Source organism: Malaclemys terrapin, chromosome 2 (genome assembly GCF_027887155.1).
Source record: "Malaclemys terrapin pileata isolate rMalTer1 chromosome 2, rMalTer1.hap1, whole genome shotgun sequence".
Lineage (NCBI taxonomy): Eukaryota > Metazoa > Chordata > Testudines > Emydidae > Malaclemys > Malaclemys terrapin.
Window position 1 is genome coordinate 106,282,035 of NC_071506.1, and position 18,005 is coordinate 106,300,039.

Genomic DNA, 18,005 nt, shown 5'->3' on the forward strand with positions numbered 1-18,005 from the left:
CTAGGAGAGGTTTTCTTCTTACTGGGAAGCAAATTAATATACATGATTGGTCTCTCACCTTTCTGGTCTCTCACCTTTCTAGCCCCTCCCTTAATAAAAAATAAAAAACAAACCAGTAATAATTTTGCAATACCCTTAGCCTTGTGCTTTTAGCCAATAGCATATTTCTTAGTTGTGTGTGTGTGTGTGTGTGTGTGTGTGTGTGTGTGTGAGAGAGAGAGAGAGAGAGAGAGAGAGAGAGACAGAGAATCTGGCAGCACATCATTTAAGAACTCTTAGAGAGAACTGTTGCAAATGCCAGCTAATATAGCATATTTCTTATCCTGAGGTTGCACTGGATTACAGCCCAGTTTCCTTAAGTTCCAAAATAAGAAAGGGGGGGGGGGGGAGATAAAACATTTTTTCTTGACTAAAGTGCCAAAAATGATATTTTCCCTCCTTATGCAAATTTCTCTGGACTAGAGATGGGATTGATGATAATACCTCTGAGTCATCATCTCCTTTCCCTGAATCAGAACATCATGTAGATGATGTAGTGTTTTCAGTACTGACACTTTAAGTGGCCTGGCTCTCTTCCCTTCTAAATCGCAGAGTCAGGTTCGGGAGGCCAGTTTTGTAAACAAGGTTAGCAAATTGCTATTAAGTTGGTCAATTCCAGTAATCAGCATCAAGATAATGACAGTCACTCACTCACTTTTCCCTTCAACAGACCAGAAATAGTTGATCAGCTAAATCCTTCCCAAGAAGTGATTCAGCACAAGTAAATGCAATTAGGTCGCAGTTATTTTTTTCTTAAAGCTGGAAACTGCACCTGCATATATAAAATCATTTAAACTAGACATACCCCTCTAGCTTTAACATTGGGAGACACCTCTAAGCCTATCAAAGGTCTTAAGGAATATATTTGCAAAGTAAATAATGCATGTGCTAACTTTCTCGTTAGTCAGACTGGCAAAATAATGAATTCTATTTATCAGGTGCTACCTGTCAATTTTGGCCTCATGTTGTTTACAGCATACCTGTGATTTACTGTAGGAAAAATATTGATTTCCCTAATGATCACAGAAAATTCTGCTGAATTTCATATAACATTACTGTGGGGACTAGTAAATCAAAACACATAAAAGTAGCCTTCTTGCTTATCTTAGCCATCTGCAAAGTTTCATACAGCTAAAAGCTATTTGATGTCATGTCAAATGGCAAATACGCTTCCCTGAAGTAGCAAGTTATTTAAATATGTACGCTGTACTACCCTAATACATAACACCTAATTAAGCAATTTGGGAACTCCAACTGGCAGGCACAACACTGGCATACTGTACTTACAGAGCAGAGTATGGAAAAGAGCTAAAAATGAAGATGTGGTATGCTGCTTGCCGCTCTTGGTATTTCAAGGTTGCCCATCACAGTGGTATCTAAAGCTGGTGCTGCAGAGACCAATGATGGTATCTTAATGCCAGCTTGCGGATAGAGGCCCTTTACCACGTTCGAAGACATCACCTATAAAAAATTAAAGCAATGGTCATTTAACATCCCGAGAGACACCACTTTCTTCTATACTGTGGTTTGTCTCTACCCCACGCCCTCAAAGTCTCAGACAACAGACTGCTGCAGCAGTATATACTTCAGTTTCAACCCAGTCAGCATCAGGTGGCACTTTTCTTAGCCATTTGAAGGACACTTACCCAAGGAGGGAAGCTGACAGAAAATGGCAACTTGCTTTATCAAAATGAGTCTATTTAACTATAAGGGTTGGGGGAAAGCAGATTTTCTGCCCCGTGTTCACTCAGCATGAGACAGTAAAAGACAGTGAAGATCAGTCATCTCTATGAGTGATGGAGCTGCTAAAACTGAAGGAGTACTGAATACAAAGCACAAAAGGTTTAAAAAAGAAAGCCTGTGTAAAACATAAAGGGATCCTGGCGACAAAATATGAAAACGGAGCTTGAATCCTTTCCTTAGATTACACTGTTCCATGTTTAAAATATATATATATATATATATATATATATATATATATATATATATATATATATATATATAATCAGGTTAAAATGTTTTTGTTTTTAGCTTTTATCTATTTATATAATATACCATATGCCAAAAGCAGAAAATAGATGTGACAGCATATCAAGACATGTATATCTGTTGCTGCTGTACATGGAAATGATCATAAGTAATTATTTAAATAGTTTCATTATATATTATTCCCCCCACCCCCCAATACACAACTTTGACTAACTATATCATGGGTCCAAAAATAGTTCTGCACTATTGACTGGATTAAAACAGGCAAAAGATTACTGTGCATATATTACTTAAAAATTAGATCAAACTACCTGAGTCCCTACTGCCAACACACACACTTTGGTAACATTCAGGTGACATTTTTTAAATTTATAAAAATAGGAGCTATTTATTTTCTATAAATGAGCATGGAATATAACCTTGCACACTGCAAGCTTTTACAGTTCACATACATTCTGATGTCACTAGCAAAACATTTAGAGAGAGAGCTGCAAAGTTCTGATCCAGATCCAATCTTCTTTAAAGCTCAGCATGTGTTCAGATGTAGGTAGGGTGACCAGATAGCGACTGTGGAAATAAAAGGACAGGGGTGGGGGGTAATAGGCACCTATATAAGAAAAAGTCCCAAGAAATGGGACTGTCACTTTAAAAACGGGACATCTGGTCACTCTAGATGTAGGTGTCTGAGCTGGATCATTAAACTTTGGCCAGTGGCAAAGTTCAGATCTGGGTCCCAACTTCTGCAAAGTTCAGGTGTTTCTGTTCACTCTTATCTCAAACACAAGTAAATAAGAGTAAGACTAAAACACTCAGTACTTACTCAGCTCTTTACAAACATTAATTAATTAATGGTAACTCTTTGTTTATATTGTCACGAGAACACGAGAATACAATGAAACACATCCTTGTATAGTTAGGTGTATTAAAGTATAGCTACGCTGCAATTAAAAACCCGTGGCTGGCCTGCGCCAGCTGACTCAGGCTCTCAGGGCTTGGGCTGTGGGGATGTTTAACTGCAGTGTAGACATTCAGGATCCGGCTGGACCTTGGGCTCTAGGACCCTGCAAGGTGGGAGGGTCTCAGATTTCAGGCTGCAACCCAAGCCAGAACCTCTACATCACAATTAAATAGCCCCTTAGCCTGAGCTTGGATCAGCTGGAATGGGCCAGCCGCAGGGTCTAACTGTAGTGTAGACATACCCTTAAAGTCAAGAGATTTTTTTTGTGGTCACGATTCTTTCTTCTGTTCTCTTTCTCACAAAGAAGTTACACTGTTATAAGAACACTTTATTAGCAAATATTTCATTTCATTTCAAATACCCTGACCGTCAACACTACAAACCCAAATCTGAACGAGCCACTAGGGTTTCTTTGAGATGCTGATGATGCGTGAGACCTTGAGTTTAGAAGACTTTACAGAATGCCCCACAATGATATGGGATATTACTTCGTTTGGTAGGTTATGTTTTTACACAAGAGGGATTGGTTTACCTCTTCCAGCATTGATTGAACAGTAGTTGTATTTGAGACTCAAGCAAAAAGGATAACATACAATAAATAGTCAACACAAAAAGCTTCTGTTTCTCCTGGGAAACTCTACAAGTTTAATGGAATTCCAGGTTACATTCAGCTTGGAAAGTGGCATAGGTCTGTACTTCAGGAAAAGCAACTTCTCTGAAAGCTTCTCAAGAACTTTAATACTTCAGTGTCCTTATTCAGCAAAGCACTTACATTCATGCTTAACTTCAAGCACATTAGTAGTAATTCCTTCTCTACTGTGCAAAGAATTTAAGCAAGTGCTTAACTTTAAACACATGCTTAAGTGTTTTGCTGAATCAGAGTTTTAATGAGGCAGGTTAAGGGGCCTTTGAAAGAACAAATATCCAGGAATCGGCCAAAATTGTTTGTTGACTGCAGAAATCTTAAGTCCTGCATCTGAGTTCATAATAGGCCATGCCTGCTGGTGACCAGCTCTTATAACATACAGCAGTCAGCTGCTTTTTTTGGTACAGTACAATGTATTATTCATAGTACGCTATCTTATTCATTGGGAAAAAACAAATCCTGCAATTCAGGTTGCTGCCTTCTCTTAATGTACTAGTTTATATATATATGGCTATTAAGCAAAACAAATTTTAAAAATCTTCATTTTAGAGCCATCTATAAACTTACACTAAAATTATTTACTTAAGAGATAAGGTTTATGGTGGAAGAATATATGAGGCAATAAATGTCTTATAGCTTGTTAAATCTGGAAGCAAAGCTGAGACCTTTGATAACTGTAAAAGCAGTTTCTAGTAAGGATATTCTAACATCCTCTTAATTCTAACATTCTCATAACACAACAGGGTTAGAAAAATATAGACATCCTCATTGTTTCCTTCTTGTTGTTTCACCTTTTGGAGTTGCATGGATTCTGTTTGGACCCATCATATCCTTCTGACTTTCTGCTAATGCTGAGATGGACGATTTGTGGCTTGGGTAAGTAAGTAACCGAGCAAGGCTAGGTTTTAAAAGTGCAAATTTGTTTGATGTGAAGTGAGTAAATAATTGAGCAAAAGAGTGTCCTGAGTGGAAAAACTTGTGATGTGATTGGAGACTAAATTTCCTAAAATAGGAGCCTAAATATGTCCTTGGAAAAGTTAACGGATCAGTTTCTGACATGGTTCAAGCATGTGCAAATCATTTGACTTCAAAGAAGTTGCACCCATGTACACTGGATAGGAACTTAGTACTAAATATTCAATTACCCAATTTCATGCACATAAACGTTACACTGTGGGCAGTAAGTTAGATACCTACTGAGGAAAAAAATCGGTCTGGTAAGTCCAATAAGTACTTCAATGCAATTTCTGAAGAGAGTGATAGATTCTTCTAGGCTGTGATTGGGTGAAATTCTTCTCTTGTCATACAATGCTGGATTATAGCCATTTAGATAAAATGAAGGAATGTAGCATATAAGTTGAAAATACTGCAAGAATACACTCTCTTGGTTTTTTTCACAGCATCTCCAATTTAAAATAAAGTACCCACAAAATGAAAAGCAATGACATATAGGAAATCATAGTTGACATGAGACATCAAAACACTAAGATGACAGAGAGTTTGTATTTTGTCTTTTTGGAGAAAGGGTTAGTTTTTAAGTAGTGGATATTTAGCATTTTGGGGACATTCATCATCACATAACTATTTGGAGGCAGCTAAAATTTGGGATGAAACCACTTGTCAGCATCACTGTAGTCCAATTTTTAAAATCACGTTCCCTGTTCTGCTAATGTGTTGTAGCACCATATTACATTTTAGAGAAATCATGTGGCTTTCTGGTTCTTTGACCATGGTGAATTGTCCCATAAATTACATTTAAGAATGTAAAGAGGTTCTGCTTTTTTGTTACCACAACATTTAGGTTTCTACTTTCAAAGTCAAGCAAATTTTGGGAGACTGAACTTAAACCAAGTCTGAATGCTTGTTGTTTTCTCACTCCACAACCAATATCCCAATTGGAACATCAATGATGACTCTTCTCCCATAAATCTCAGCTATTCCCTTCCCATTTCCTTGCATTTCTGTGAACAAATTGTTGCTTCAAAGCAAAAAGCTGCATCCTGCATAACTAATCAGCATAACCTCTGTCCTTTAAACCTACACCTCCCACCAAAAAAATATAGTCTCCACAATACTCCTACACAATGACTGAAATTATTTAACCACAAAAGATTTTTCTTCTTCTTTAAATTACTGTGGGAAGGCCTATGTTTTCACACATATTTTCAACTAGAATTAAGTAAATTATTGCTTTTTAAAAAGAACTGCAAAGGTACAAAATATTTAGGGCTTGGGAACAGTAAAAACAGATCAGGCAATGTGAAAGTAGTTCATTATGAAGTGATACTGATTGCTCCGGAGTTTATGTTGAAACTAGCTCTCCATTACAATTTTCAACATTCCCTGCAACTTTCTAAAAAACTGTGCATGCTACATCTCATTCTCATCAACCACAATTTTTCTAGCACATTTGGAAGTGGCTGGCTCTTCTCTTCCTCTCCACCTTTTAGAGGGGTCTCTTCCCTCCCCCGCTCCGCATCATGAGAAAGGTGTGTCCATAGTGGAAGACTTTTTTCTCCCTTGATTGCAAGGAATTGGCCACACAGACACTATCTGCTTTATTCATTTTTACAGACTAGTTTCTTTAATGAGGAATCCACAGGCTTAAGTTCTGACTATGAACACATGTCCATCTAAGTGCATGGGAATATGTCCCCATAGGTCACAAACATATGGTTGTAATGATACTAGAAAGCAGAACTGGCCATAGCGTTTTAGAATGGGCTTGCAAAACAATTTTCCTTCCTCCCCCACTCATTGTTTTATTATAGTGTTGCCAACTCTCAATTTTAATGCAAATCTCATTATATTTGATGTTTAACTTGAAGCCCCAGCTCCTGGAGACAAATGCTTATGTAAGAATTTCATAATTTTTAAGCCAGTCTCGTGATTGTTTGACCATTTGAGGTTGGCAATACCATAATATTATTTGTATTGTGCTAATTTATTCCTGTCCACCATAATCATACCATTCTGATGCAGAGGGATGACCGAGGATTTGGGGGAGGACTGGTGAGAAGGTTGTTTGAGTTACATACTAAATTTAACCCACTAATTTCACATATCGGGTATGGGGAAGATATCTTTATGCATACCTTGTCTCCTGCTGCAGAGGAACCCTGCTGCTTGTTTCTACTTATACTGGTCTCTATTGGTTGACATTTTCACAGCTACTGTGCCTTTCTAAGGAATAGGGCTAGTTTTTTATTATTATTATTGTAAATGAAAGTAGAGATTCTCCTTTACATTTTCAAGCGCTGTACAGACCCCTATGGCAAGCTCTCTTGGCAGTAACATTTTAAAGATACAACAAAAGACTAGGAAATTAAACAAGGTTTTATTTTAAAAGATGGAATTTAAAAGAGTAAAATGGGGGGCTGAAAGCATCCAGATAGTGACTATTTAATCTTTATAAGCCTATGACTTCTTTCCAGGACCTGTACACAAAGTAAATTGATATCACAGAAAGAAAAATATCCAGCAACAAAACAAATTAAGACATTTCCCCTGAAGGGACAGTGCAGGAAATCTTTTCCATTCATTTAAGAGGGACAGGGCCGGCTCTGGCTTTTTTGCCGCCCCCCCCTCTCCCCCTCCAGCCAGAGCACCGGGGGGAGGGCGGCGAGCCCGCCATGGCTCCGCTCTCCCCGGCGGCCAGAGTGCCGGGAGGAGGGCGGCGAGCCCGCCGTGGCTCCGCTCTCCCTGGCGGCCAGAGTGCCGGGGGGAGGGCGGCGAGCCCGCCACGGCTCTGCTCTCCCCGGCGGCCAGAGTGCCAGGAGGAGGGCGGAGAGCCCGCCACGGCTCCGCTCTTCCCGGCGGCCAGAGCGCCGGGGGGGGGAGGGTGGCGAGCCCGGCCAGGGCTCCGCTCTCCCCAGCGGTCGGAGCACCATGCCGCCCCCCTCCAGGAGCCGCCCGAAGCACAAGCTTGGTGGGCTGGTGCCTGGAGCCGGCCCTGAAGAGGGAATAATCAAAAACAAAATGACAGGCTCATTTCTAATGTGTCACCATATCAAGTCACAACAATTACACTGTATGTGGCAATGGCTTATATCAGTGTACGTATGTTTTGAATATGCTGTAGTGGGGCCCACACAAGTTTAGTCAGTGACTTCATGATAATGATCTCACCCTTCTGAATGAGATCACATGGCTATGCTGTAATTGTAGTCAGCACTGGCACATGTATGTGAATAAGAGGTCCTGTAGAGCTCCCAACTCATGTGAGCTAGTTACATTTACTAACGCATAAGAGGGCAGGCAATGGAAACACAAGGAATAATACAGGATAAACAATGGCATTGCTGGAGGCATGTTAGGGCCTCATCCTGTAAACCCTTACCATTCTCATGAGAGTAGTCTCACTGAGGGTCATTGAGATGCTTATAGATTCCTGGTTCTGTGTATAACCATGAATGCCTTAAGAGTCATTTTCCGAAGGCTAAAATTTGCAAACATGCTTCACAGAAGAGAAACAATATAACAAGCAGCAGCACCACAAGTATAAATTTTCCTACATCCTGCCGGCATCTGTCCGTGAAGTAGTTCCTACAAGGATAGTGGTGAAGCACAAGGTGGGTGGTGTGAGGAAAAGTACAGCATGGGGCAACAACAGTTCAGCTCTTTTGTGAATTGAGAGTTTCGGTCTCTGGCACCTTTCATTAAATTCCCCCACAGCAAATGTTAAAATAACAAATGTTTGGCTAAAATAACCTCTCAGGGACCCGGTCTAATTTAATTGTTGCATATTTCATAAATGAAGGTCTAGTATTTCAGAGTATTTATAGAAAGCTAAATTAATCTTAAATATATTGTGCATTGAGATTATATACCTACCACATATAAAGCATTTTATAAATACTGGCATGCTTCAGGGGCAGTCACAGTAAAAAGTTGCCCAAAACTGAAAACTATTTGATGTTATGGCCCATTACCCACAGCACTCATAGGTGGAAGGAAGGAGGGATGGAGAAAGGAGGGGCAGGCATCTGACAGACTATTTACCAGTATGTGCATACTATTGCCCAGCGGCTTTGGTTTTCAGGCCACACACACTGTTACCCCTTATTAACCAAACTCAGCAATCCGAAGGAGAAAGACAGTAAGAGCAAGAGGAAGAAATATTTTTTTAAATGCATGAATTTGGCATATTACTCATGCTTTCTCTCTTACTTCGATTACAAGCCCTTCAGCCATCATTACATCATAGCCAACAAAATAAAATTAGCAACATTCACAACCAAGAAATCGGCCTTCTTTACAGACGCTCTAAATGTTATTTCTTTCTTCTGCATTTGGAAGGCAGTACACAAAGGCTGCATGGCACCCTCCACTGTGCTCAGTCCACAGCGCACGCCATGCAATGAATGCCTTTTTAGTGTGCATGGGTGTGCATACTGGAGGAGAAGTAGAGTTCTCTCACTGTAAACGGTTCACAAGGAATGAATGGCTTCTGTGCACACCATGAAGATATCCAGCCTACACAGCATGACTGAAAATTAATGTTTTAGGATGGCTAAAGGCCACAACGTTATGAAGTCACCTGCAGGACTAGTAAATAAGGGACTTGAAGCAAGCTGGAAGAAGTTGCTTCTGCCAAAGGAAGGAAAAATGTGCGTTTTGAAAAAAAATTCTCCTCTCTGACCCTGGTCTCCTTCCTATTCTCCTCTATAAACCCACTCACACACACACATACATATACAGGGAATCCAGCTAGACAAGAGGATGGAAGAAGTGAAGAATAAGAATAGGACAAAGTAGCAGAGCAAAGGTAAATGTCAATTTAAAAAATCCTGATTGAAACAGCGAAAGAAAGCAATGTACAGGTTTGTTCCTGTATTACAGACCTCCACTCTGTGTACATCTAATGTTTATGTGGGGGAGGTCTTTTGTTTTTTGGGTTTTTTTTTTTACACCCTCTTAGTTCTGGCTTTGTTCACACAAAATTCCTTTGAGTAGGCTTACTGAAATATGGTGCAAGGAATAAAAAAACATCCAAAGAGTTACAATCTTTTGTACCTGTTATACTCATTTCCTCTCTCATTCTGGGACCCAGCAAGTGGTTATCAGAGACATTACAGAACAACAGCAACAAGATTTCCTTAGATGAAATGTTTGAACCACACCATTTTCCATTCACAGTTTACAGGCCATTTCCCACAACTCCGCCACCCAAATCTTGTGCCCCTCTTTGCATTCTTCCCTCTCCTCTAACCCACCATCCACTTCTCCCTGTCGCCAGTTTAGGAATGCTTGCAAACTACAAAAGGAGAACATGGGGCAAATGCCAGCATGTGACCTCTGTCTGTACTTAGCCAGGCATGATATCTGAATCAGGTTTGTTGCATGCAGGTTTCCATAGTAATGTGACTACACAGCAAGCAGAGGAGTTACATAGTTTTTTAGCAATGGTACAAGAAACAATAGAGCTATGCTTAAGACAACACATAAATAGTTCCTATCACCACAGATCTCTGCAGATATAATGGAAGGGCTCTTTTCAACATTGTTCTCCTCTTTATTTTTTTTTTTTTTTTTAAATAACCTGTCCTTTTTTGGATAAATGAAAGAGGCATTTTTCTAAGGGAGTCTGTGATGGAAGGAAATAGCTATCAAGAAGAATGCTTATATATAGGAGGGAGAGAAAGTGATCCATTATATATAGTCAAGCAGTACACCTAATGACCCCTTTTAACTTCTTCTGTTGAGGGCATTTCTTGACTTTTACTGTGGACTGTAAAGCAGTGAGCTGTAATTCCTGATCTGTTTCTAAAGCCCAATAAAAAAAAAGGCACTCAACTAGGCACACTACAGAAACACCGCATGTTTTTATAGATCAATTTTTTAAAATTCCAGACTTTAAAAGCTAAGCACCAGGTACCCTGAAAGCTTTTAAATAAAAATTAAATTTTGAAAAGTCAGTTGATTTAGTTTAGTGTTCGTTTTTGTCTTTTCCCATTTTTCAGAGAAAAGGGTTTTCTTTTATTACATGAACTGTTTAGCAGGTAGATTATATCTAAGGGTTTAAAACTTTCACCATTTGTGAACGGCCCCAAATGTAAATTCTTTTTAAAAAGCCTGAAAACAGCATTTCAGGACACCCTTCCGTTCAATCATTTTCCTGTCCTCAGCCTCTTATCTAGTCACCAACCTCCACGATTCAGGAGCAATGATGTTCCACTGCCTCAGATGGACAGTTCTGTTCCTTGCTCTGCACATTGCTAGTAGAGATGAGCAGTACTGATGAGAAGGAGAAGAGTAAATGCAGCTAGGCAAGAGCTGTGTGATTTCTCCTAAGCCAGGAGTTTTCAAACTGGGGGTCGGGACCCTTCAGGGGGTCGCGAGGTTATTCCATGAAGGGTCGCCAGCTGTCAACCTCCACCCCAAAACCTGCTTTGCCTCCAGCATTTATAATGGTGCTAAATATATAAACAAGTGTTTTTAATTTATAAGGGGGGGTCGCACTCAGAGACTTGCTATGTGAAAGGGGTCACCAGTACAAAAGTTTGAGAATCACTGTCCTAAGCTGTGGAGGTGGGTGAAAGTATAGCTCTTTGAGATTTCCATGTACATTTTTTGAGCAAAAAATTTGTTTTTTCAAGTTTTTGTGTGGCTCAGTGCAAAAAGTTACCAGTCTCCTGACAATTTTTCCTTAAATAGAAATCTCAGATTGTGCAAAGTCATGTGAAATAAACTGGTGAAAAAATTTATGACATGAAAAAAACTGACTAATTTTGCCCCAAGCTACTAATAAGTGTAGAGGACCCTATAACAATATGTACTGCTGATAAGCACCTGGAACAGAGCAACTTGCTCAACTGTGCAGCCAATAAATATTTAGTAGAGTATAACTGCTCAGGAAAGCAGTATCTTCTCCTCGTAAACTTCTTGCATCAAATAGTAACATAATCTGATGAGCCATAACTAACAGGATGGCAACGAAGTATCTCAAATGACGCCACATGATCTATTTTAGCAATGTGGAAAGATGCTCTCTCTCCCAACTTCACAAATATCCTTAAATGAAATTTAATGTTTACAGTTTAGTAAATGCCTTTACAAGTCAGCATGTGTAATATCAAGAAGGAAAAAAATCAATACTAAAAATTATTTGCTACTCATCATAAAAGACATGTGATGGTCTGTTTTCTTATTGCTAGTAATCAGTGCATGCTGATAATTTACAACTAATTCAGTTTGGCAAGCTACCACTAATGAAGAGAGAGAAAATACATGACTTGACTATAAATGAAAGAAAAGAGAAGTCTGAATATACTATATAAACAATAGGAACTACATTAAAATATGAAATTTGATGCTGTATCAACTTTCAAAAGACGTGTGCGCAGTTTCCCAAAAGTGTTTTCTCATCCTTCCATAATGTGTAAAAGAACATACCAAAAACCCTAAGAAACATTCCCACTTTTGGGGCGGGGGGGGGGGGGGGAATAAACCACACACTTTCCATAAATAATACTCTCCTCTATAAAATAGACCCTGTGCACTCAGTCTATGAGTTTGTTATGATTTTTATATTTTGCTAATCCTATACAATATTCACAGGAAAGCAAAAGCCGCATTAAAAAATCACTCCAAGTTAAGCATGGGTGGCTTTAGAAAGTTACTTTTCATGTGTAAGAGAAAGGGGTATTCTGTTACTATGGAATCCAATCCAATTAATCCTATGTCATTGGAATTGGCTCAGCTCAGAGATCATGCTACTTGTCCACAGCTAACAAATTGAAGGCCACATAGCCTCTATACTAAACTTGGCTTACTCCAGCACTTTGGAAGAAAGGATAACAGCATCAGAAGAAACAATGTTACTGTGTTTTTAAATGAGAAATCATCTGAGCAAGCCACTGTCTGGGAGGAGGGGTTTATGTGGATAGATTATACTGATTAAATAGGGTATGCACCAGAAGCAATTTGACTGTGGAAACATGATGTTACTAAACTGTTTGGCTATTCCACAGTTAACACCAGAAACTTTGTGTGGTGTCAAAAAAATGGGCATCTTAAAAAGGTAATCTTTTACCTGCCACAGGAAAAATGATTGCTTTTTAAAAAACTTTTCAGTCTCTCATGGTATGATGCAGCACAGGATATATTCTAGTCCTACATGATGTGACACAAAACAAATTCTTTACTCAATAGATTCAGCCAACAGAAAGACCATTAATGTAATACCAGAGGTTTACATTTTGTATGGCTCCCATAATTTTCTGTCTCCAATCTCCACCTCATTCAGCCTCTCTGCAACTTTTAAATTCCACTCTGAGTAAATAATACCTTGGGGGAGATGGGAGCCAGGGCCTCTGTGGCTGCTGTACCTAGCGCTTCCTGATCATCAGAAGGGTGAAACAGATAAATCAGACACTTTTGCTGCTGTTAGAGATGAGTTATGTGCAGGTGCAAAAGGGATAACAGTGATTCTGTGCTGTGGCTTGAGGAATTCTGCATGGGAAGGACAAGACAAACTATTGATCTCTCCTCTTTTTCAGCCCCACCTCTCACAACCAGACTGTAACCAGAGTGGGGCGAACGGAGGAGCAGCTGCCCAGGGCACAAAGTGTGTGGGGGGAGGGGCAGAGAGAGAGAAAAATGGAGCAGAAAAATTATGGAAAAAGAGGTAGGGGGCGCAAATATGCTTGCTCACTCCAGGTGCTAAAATGCTCTGCCTCGCAATGTTGTCAGTTTCATTCTTCTGTATGGAGAAGTGCCATAAACTGCAGCAGCAGGAGATAGGAAAGAAAGGAAAGGAAAGAACAGCCCCAAAATAGCAGGGGATAGAAACCCAAGTAAAAATAGAAACAGAAGAAAATAAGTGACTAGGTTAACATTGTTCCCATGATTGACTGGTTGTAGCTGAGTCCATGCAGGATATGTTTTGTTAAATGACATTTCAATATGCTTCTTGCACATAAAGCTTTGCTGGCTGTTATCACTTTCAACCAGTTAACAAGCACACAACAAAACAGCACCGTTTTTAACACTTAGAGGAAAAGGGGAAAAATGGGCTGTCTAAGCAATGCTTACTCATCCTGGGTTGTGAAAAGTAGACTCCGAGAGATTAACAAAGGTGAAGACTGCACTTGAGTTAATTGGTTCAGTAGGCAAAAGAAACTCTCAGAACCATTCAACTGAAATTTTGGAAACTGCCCCTGCTGCCATTAAAAAAAGAGAGGAGGAGATTTTCCCCAAAAAACAATTCACGTTGCAAAATATTTCATTTCTACCCACTCATGATTATCTATACCTTTCCTGCATGAAAGAAATTAAAAAGAAAGGGAAGGTGGGAAGAGGGGCTGAAGACAGCCTCTCCTGAAATATGTGTTACATACTGACATATGAACTACACAGTGGGGAGATATCTTTTTAGTGCTACCCTCACATGTACACAGGGTTCACACTGGAGACAGCAGGAGCCACCTAGACACACAAGGACAGAATATAGCTTTTAGCATAGATGTGTCTAAAAGCATCTATATACATTACAATGTCCACATGGACTTCAGATACATAGGAAGGAATGTTCAAAATATAGAGGTAAATTTCCAAATTAAAGAGCACAATTTTGGCACACAAGCTATGAGTAACAAGCTACCAGTAACCTGGACTCTTCCAAGATTCTTCCAGTTCTCTGCAACTACTACAGCTTGTCACATCTGTGACCAAGATTACTTTTGTCTTTATTAAACAACAACAAAATACTTTAAATATTTGCTCTACTAATGCTTCCAGTAACATCCCCCCCACTGTCTTCTCCCTACACCCCAGACAAAAGAGAAAAGGAGAAAAAGAAAACCCAGATCACCAAGTAAAACTGTTCTTCTGAAACTTGGAATTTGCTGACACTGTTAAGAGAGATGGGGAGCGATGCTCGTTTTTCACATTTCCAGCCTGGAATTCTATACTGGTACACTCAGTGGCTGAGTGACTCTTGCAGAAAGGAGAAGGCATTCCCAGGTTCTCAATTCAAAGACTCCATTTGCCTCCTGTGAAAGAGCTTGATTCTCCCTTTAAAAATCCATCAAGCACTAGTGTGCTCTCAATGCACATGGCTAAAACAGACACCCAACAATAAGCCCAAAAGCACACGCTATGAGTTCTTCATACATTTTAATTACAATTTACACAAAATGAAAAAGGCAAGTTAATAAGCTCAGTTCATAAAAATTTAATCGCAAATTGCATTTTTATACTGGAAAGCAGAGGACGGAAGCCTTCAGACAGCAGATGAGAAAAACATATTACAAACAGAAGTAACCTGCACTCCCCAATTGGAAGGAAATAGAGAGAAGGAGGAGTATGGGACTGCAAAGTGACAGAGAGATTTTGTAAGAGTGTTTCTCATTAAGCTGGTCCCTCTGTACCAGAACTGCAGACTCTAAAGGTCTCATCCCATGTGCTGTTTCAAGACCACTAACCAAATGTGTGTGATTCAGCAGAAACAGGAAGCAGAACAAAACTATTTCAAAAAGCGACGCTGGAGTGGGAGACAACAGTTGCCACCTCCAGACACTGAGAGATTGCATTATGCTGAGGGATCTGTGGCCACCCATGTTTAGGGCAGATAAGTAAGAACACGCTCTGCTCTGACCAATCAGAGGCCTACTACTGCAGCTGCACATCCAAAGCACTGGGTGGCCCTTCATTTCAGCAGCTCTAAACAGTTTTAAATTGAAAACATGATTGCAGAGATCTGGGGTGGTACTCTGAACGGAACAGAAAGATTAAAAAGGAACAGGGGGTTCATTCCTGACAGCCTCTCTGAATCATCCACTGGGTGTTAGGGAATCCTGTGCAAAGCTCAAGTTAATTTTATTGGAGTACCTTATGCCACTGCACTGCACACTCGTGATGATCAGCAATGAAAGTAATAAAGGAAATTGTGCCCTATAGGTCCCTGTAACAGCATGAAAATTACCCCACTATTTAGTCTCCTTTGCATGGACTGTTTTTACAGTGTAATTAGTGCTACTTGATTACATGTGTTCTCAAATTCAGTACAAAATGAATGACAAATGTCATAGCTTTACAATGCCATTACTGCAGTAAAGATTTCATCTGTCTTTCTGGCTCCATCTTTAAACACCGTGTCCATAGCTGCATGTCGCATTTCACCTGTCACTTGGAGGCTGGTGCACCTCTAATTCCATGTATTCAAATTTACTTCTGCATATAAAAGTACATGACTCAGTCTGTGATTAAGAGGGGATTTTTTTTAAAAGGGGGTGAAAGGTACATTATAAAAGTTACTTCCAGAACAATATCATTTGCAAGTTAGAATCCTTCAGTTAAAAAGAAATTCACAAGGTTCTAATTTATTAATGAATAGCTGCTGTCTTTGTAATTTTGCAGTACTTATTCCATTACTGTCTGACACTTCCTATTGTCACTGCTTGAATTTTTAAACACTTCCGCATGACTAGTGCTAATCTCTACATCTTGTGGAGGGCTGGTAATAAAAAGAGAGAGATGCACAGGTGTGTATGAGTGATTTTATCTAAACATGGAATAAAGCCTACTAAATAATATAAGAAATTCCTCCCTCAACTTCACCATCTCTTCCTCCCCACCCCACAGTTTTTAAAAAGAAAACAGATATTCAAACACAGTATAGAAAACTTCATTTTCCTTATTCTGGAGAGCATCTAGACTGATACCTAACTTTTAGAGGAAAAAAAGAGAGACAATGATTCTTTCTCCAAGAACAAAGAGGGTAGGTGCAAAGAAGTGGCACTTCCACCTGAAATAGAACATTTTGCAGCAAACAGAAAGTTTGGTATCTTGACTTGCTTTCAAAAAAATCTTGTATAACAGGAATGACAAGCTATTGTGAACATCAGCTTTGAAGAATGCAATCTCCAAAAACACGCTCTGATTTACACAAGAATCTATATACAGGTACTTGGACATCCTTTTATTTGTCTATTCAAGAACATTTCAACATCCCTGTTAAAACTCTGATTCTCTACAAATTAATTTCAACAGATAAGTACAAAACACTTATGCTTCTGAATGCAGGGTTTAAGGCTTTTCTTTTTTATTTTAAATTCACATTTTATTTTAGCAGTACCCATATAGAAGTATACATTGCAACATATATGTCACATTGGTATGGAAACCAAGTATCAAATGATCACATAGCAATGTTCCATTCATCTGCTTTAGAAACAGAAGAAGTTGGATATTTCTAGATATCCCTAAATCCTTTGCAGAGCAATGAATTAAGTATTTTGGTACTACAGTTATGTTATAGGCAAAAGGTGCTATTCTGGTCTCAGCAAAAGCTACCATGCAGTCTAGATCCTGTTAAATGTTGAGAGAGGGAATATAGCTGAGCATCCGGTGTTCCTTTCCTCCACTTAAGATTCCATGCAATATAAACTACCACTTAAGATACAGACCGATACCATAATGACTGGCATTTTAAAATATAGATTAGATAAGACCTTATTATCACATCTCACTGAAGCAATAGGGCTTTTTTGTTAGCTTGTGTTGGACGCTCAATTCTAACAGCAATTTAATCATGCCGTGGATAATTTTCACCTGGGGTGGAGATGATTTGCACCATGCCACTAGCACAATACGGTTCTTAAGCCGGCACAGCCATCCCAAGAAGGATCACCCCAGTGTAGGGGCTTCTCCATTGCTGTACAGCCAGATCTGTATTGCCTCCTGTGCCATTCCCCATCTCTGCATCCAGTGTAAGGAATATGAGGAGGTAGCAGGGGAAGAGGACAGATGGCCCGGGCTTCCCCGAACCCCAGCAATCCTTAGTGCAGTATCATTGGCAGCTAGTGTAATTTAGAGCAGATTGATCAGCCCAGCCGACAGTCATTCCATAATGAGGACCTAAAGCCACCTTTGCAAACCTACCACCTCTCCCCCCAACCACCCCACACCGCCTGAATTTCCCCAAATTCCACTCTGCGCTCCTAGAGCTCCAAAGAAATCTTAGGCAAGGTTTTCATCTATGAGGAAGAGAACAAAGCATTCCTGCAGTCAGAAATTGTGTGTCTATTTGAACTTGTCACCTCATACATCGCCATATACCCCACATATACTAAAGTCAAATCAGTTCATTGCATAAGACACTAGAAAGCAGAGTAGGTGTGTGGCCAACTCTGCTATGTACATTGCCATGCAACTGCATTGTACATGAGATGGTTGAGGCAATCCAATCACAAGCTAAGAGTAGTCAAATAAGAGTTGAAATTTTTATCTCATCAGCTACCACTGCTCACCAGGGGTTCTTCACTATATTGAGAGATTTCCTAAGCAGAAGCCTTTGACTTATAAGGTTTATAGGAATTTGAAAGTAGTTCCAGTTTTGCCCTTTTTTTCCGCCCTAAATTTTCATAATCA

At 39.6% G+C, this 18,005-nt stretch overlaps 1 long non-coding RNA gene across 4 annotated transcripts in view; it reads right to left on the reverse strand.

The window, feature by feature from the left end:
• The window catches only part of LOC128832548 (uncharacterized), a 419,194-nt gene that overhangs the window by 163,117 nt on the left and 238,072 nt on the right, over positions 1-18,005 (reverse strand). For all 4 annotated transcript variants that reach the window (XR_008444003.1, XR_008444001.1, XR_008444000.1 and 1 more), the window contains one exon: positions 1,327-1,500. This is a non-coding gene — a long non-coding RNA (uncharacterized LOC128832548). The remainder of the gene's footprint in view (positions 1-1,326; positions 1,501-18,005) is intronic.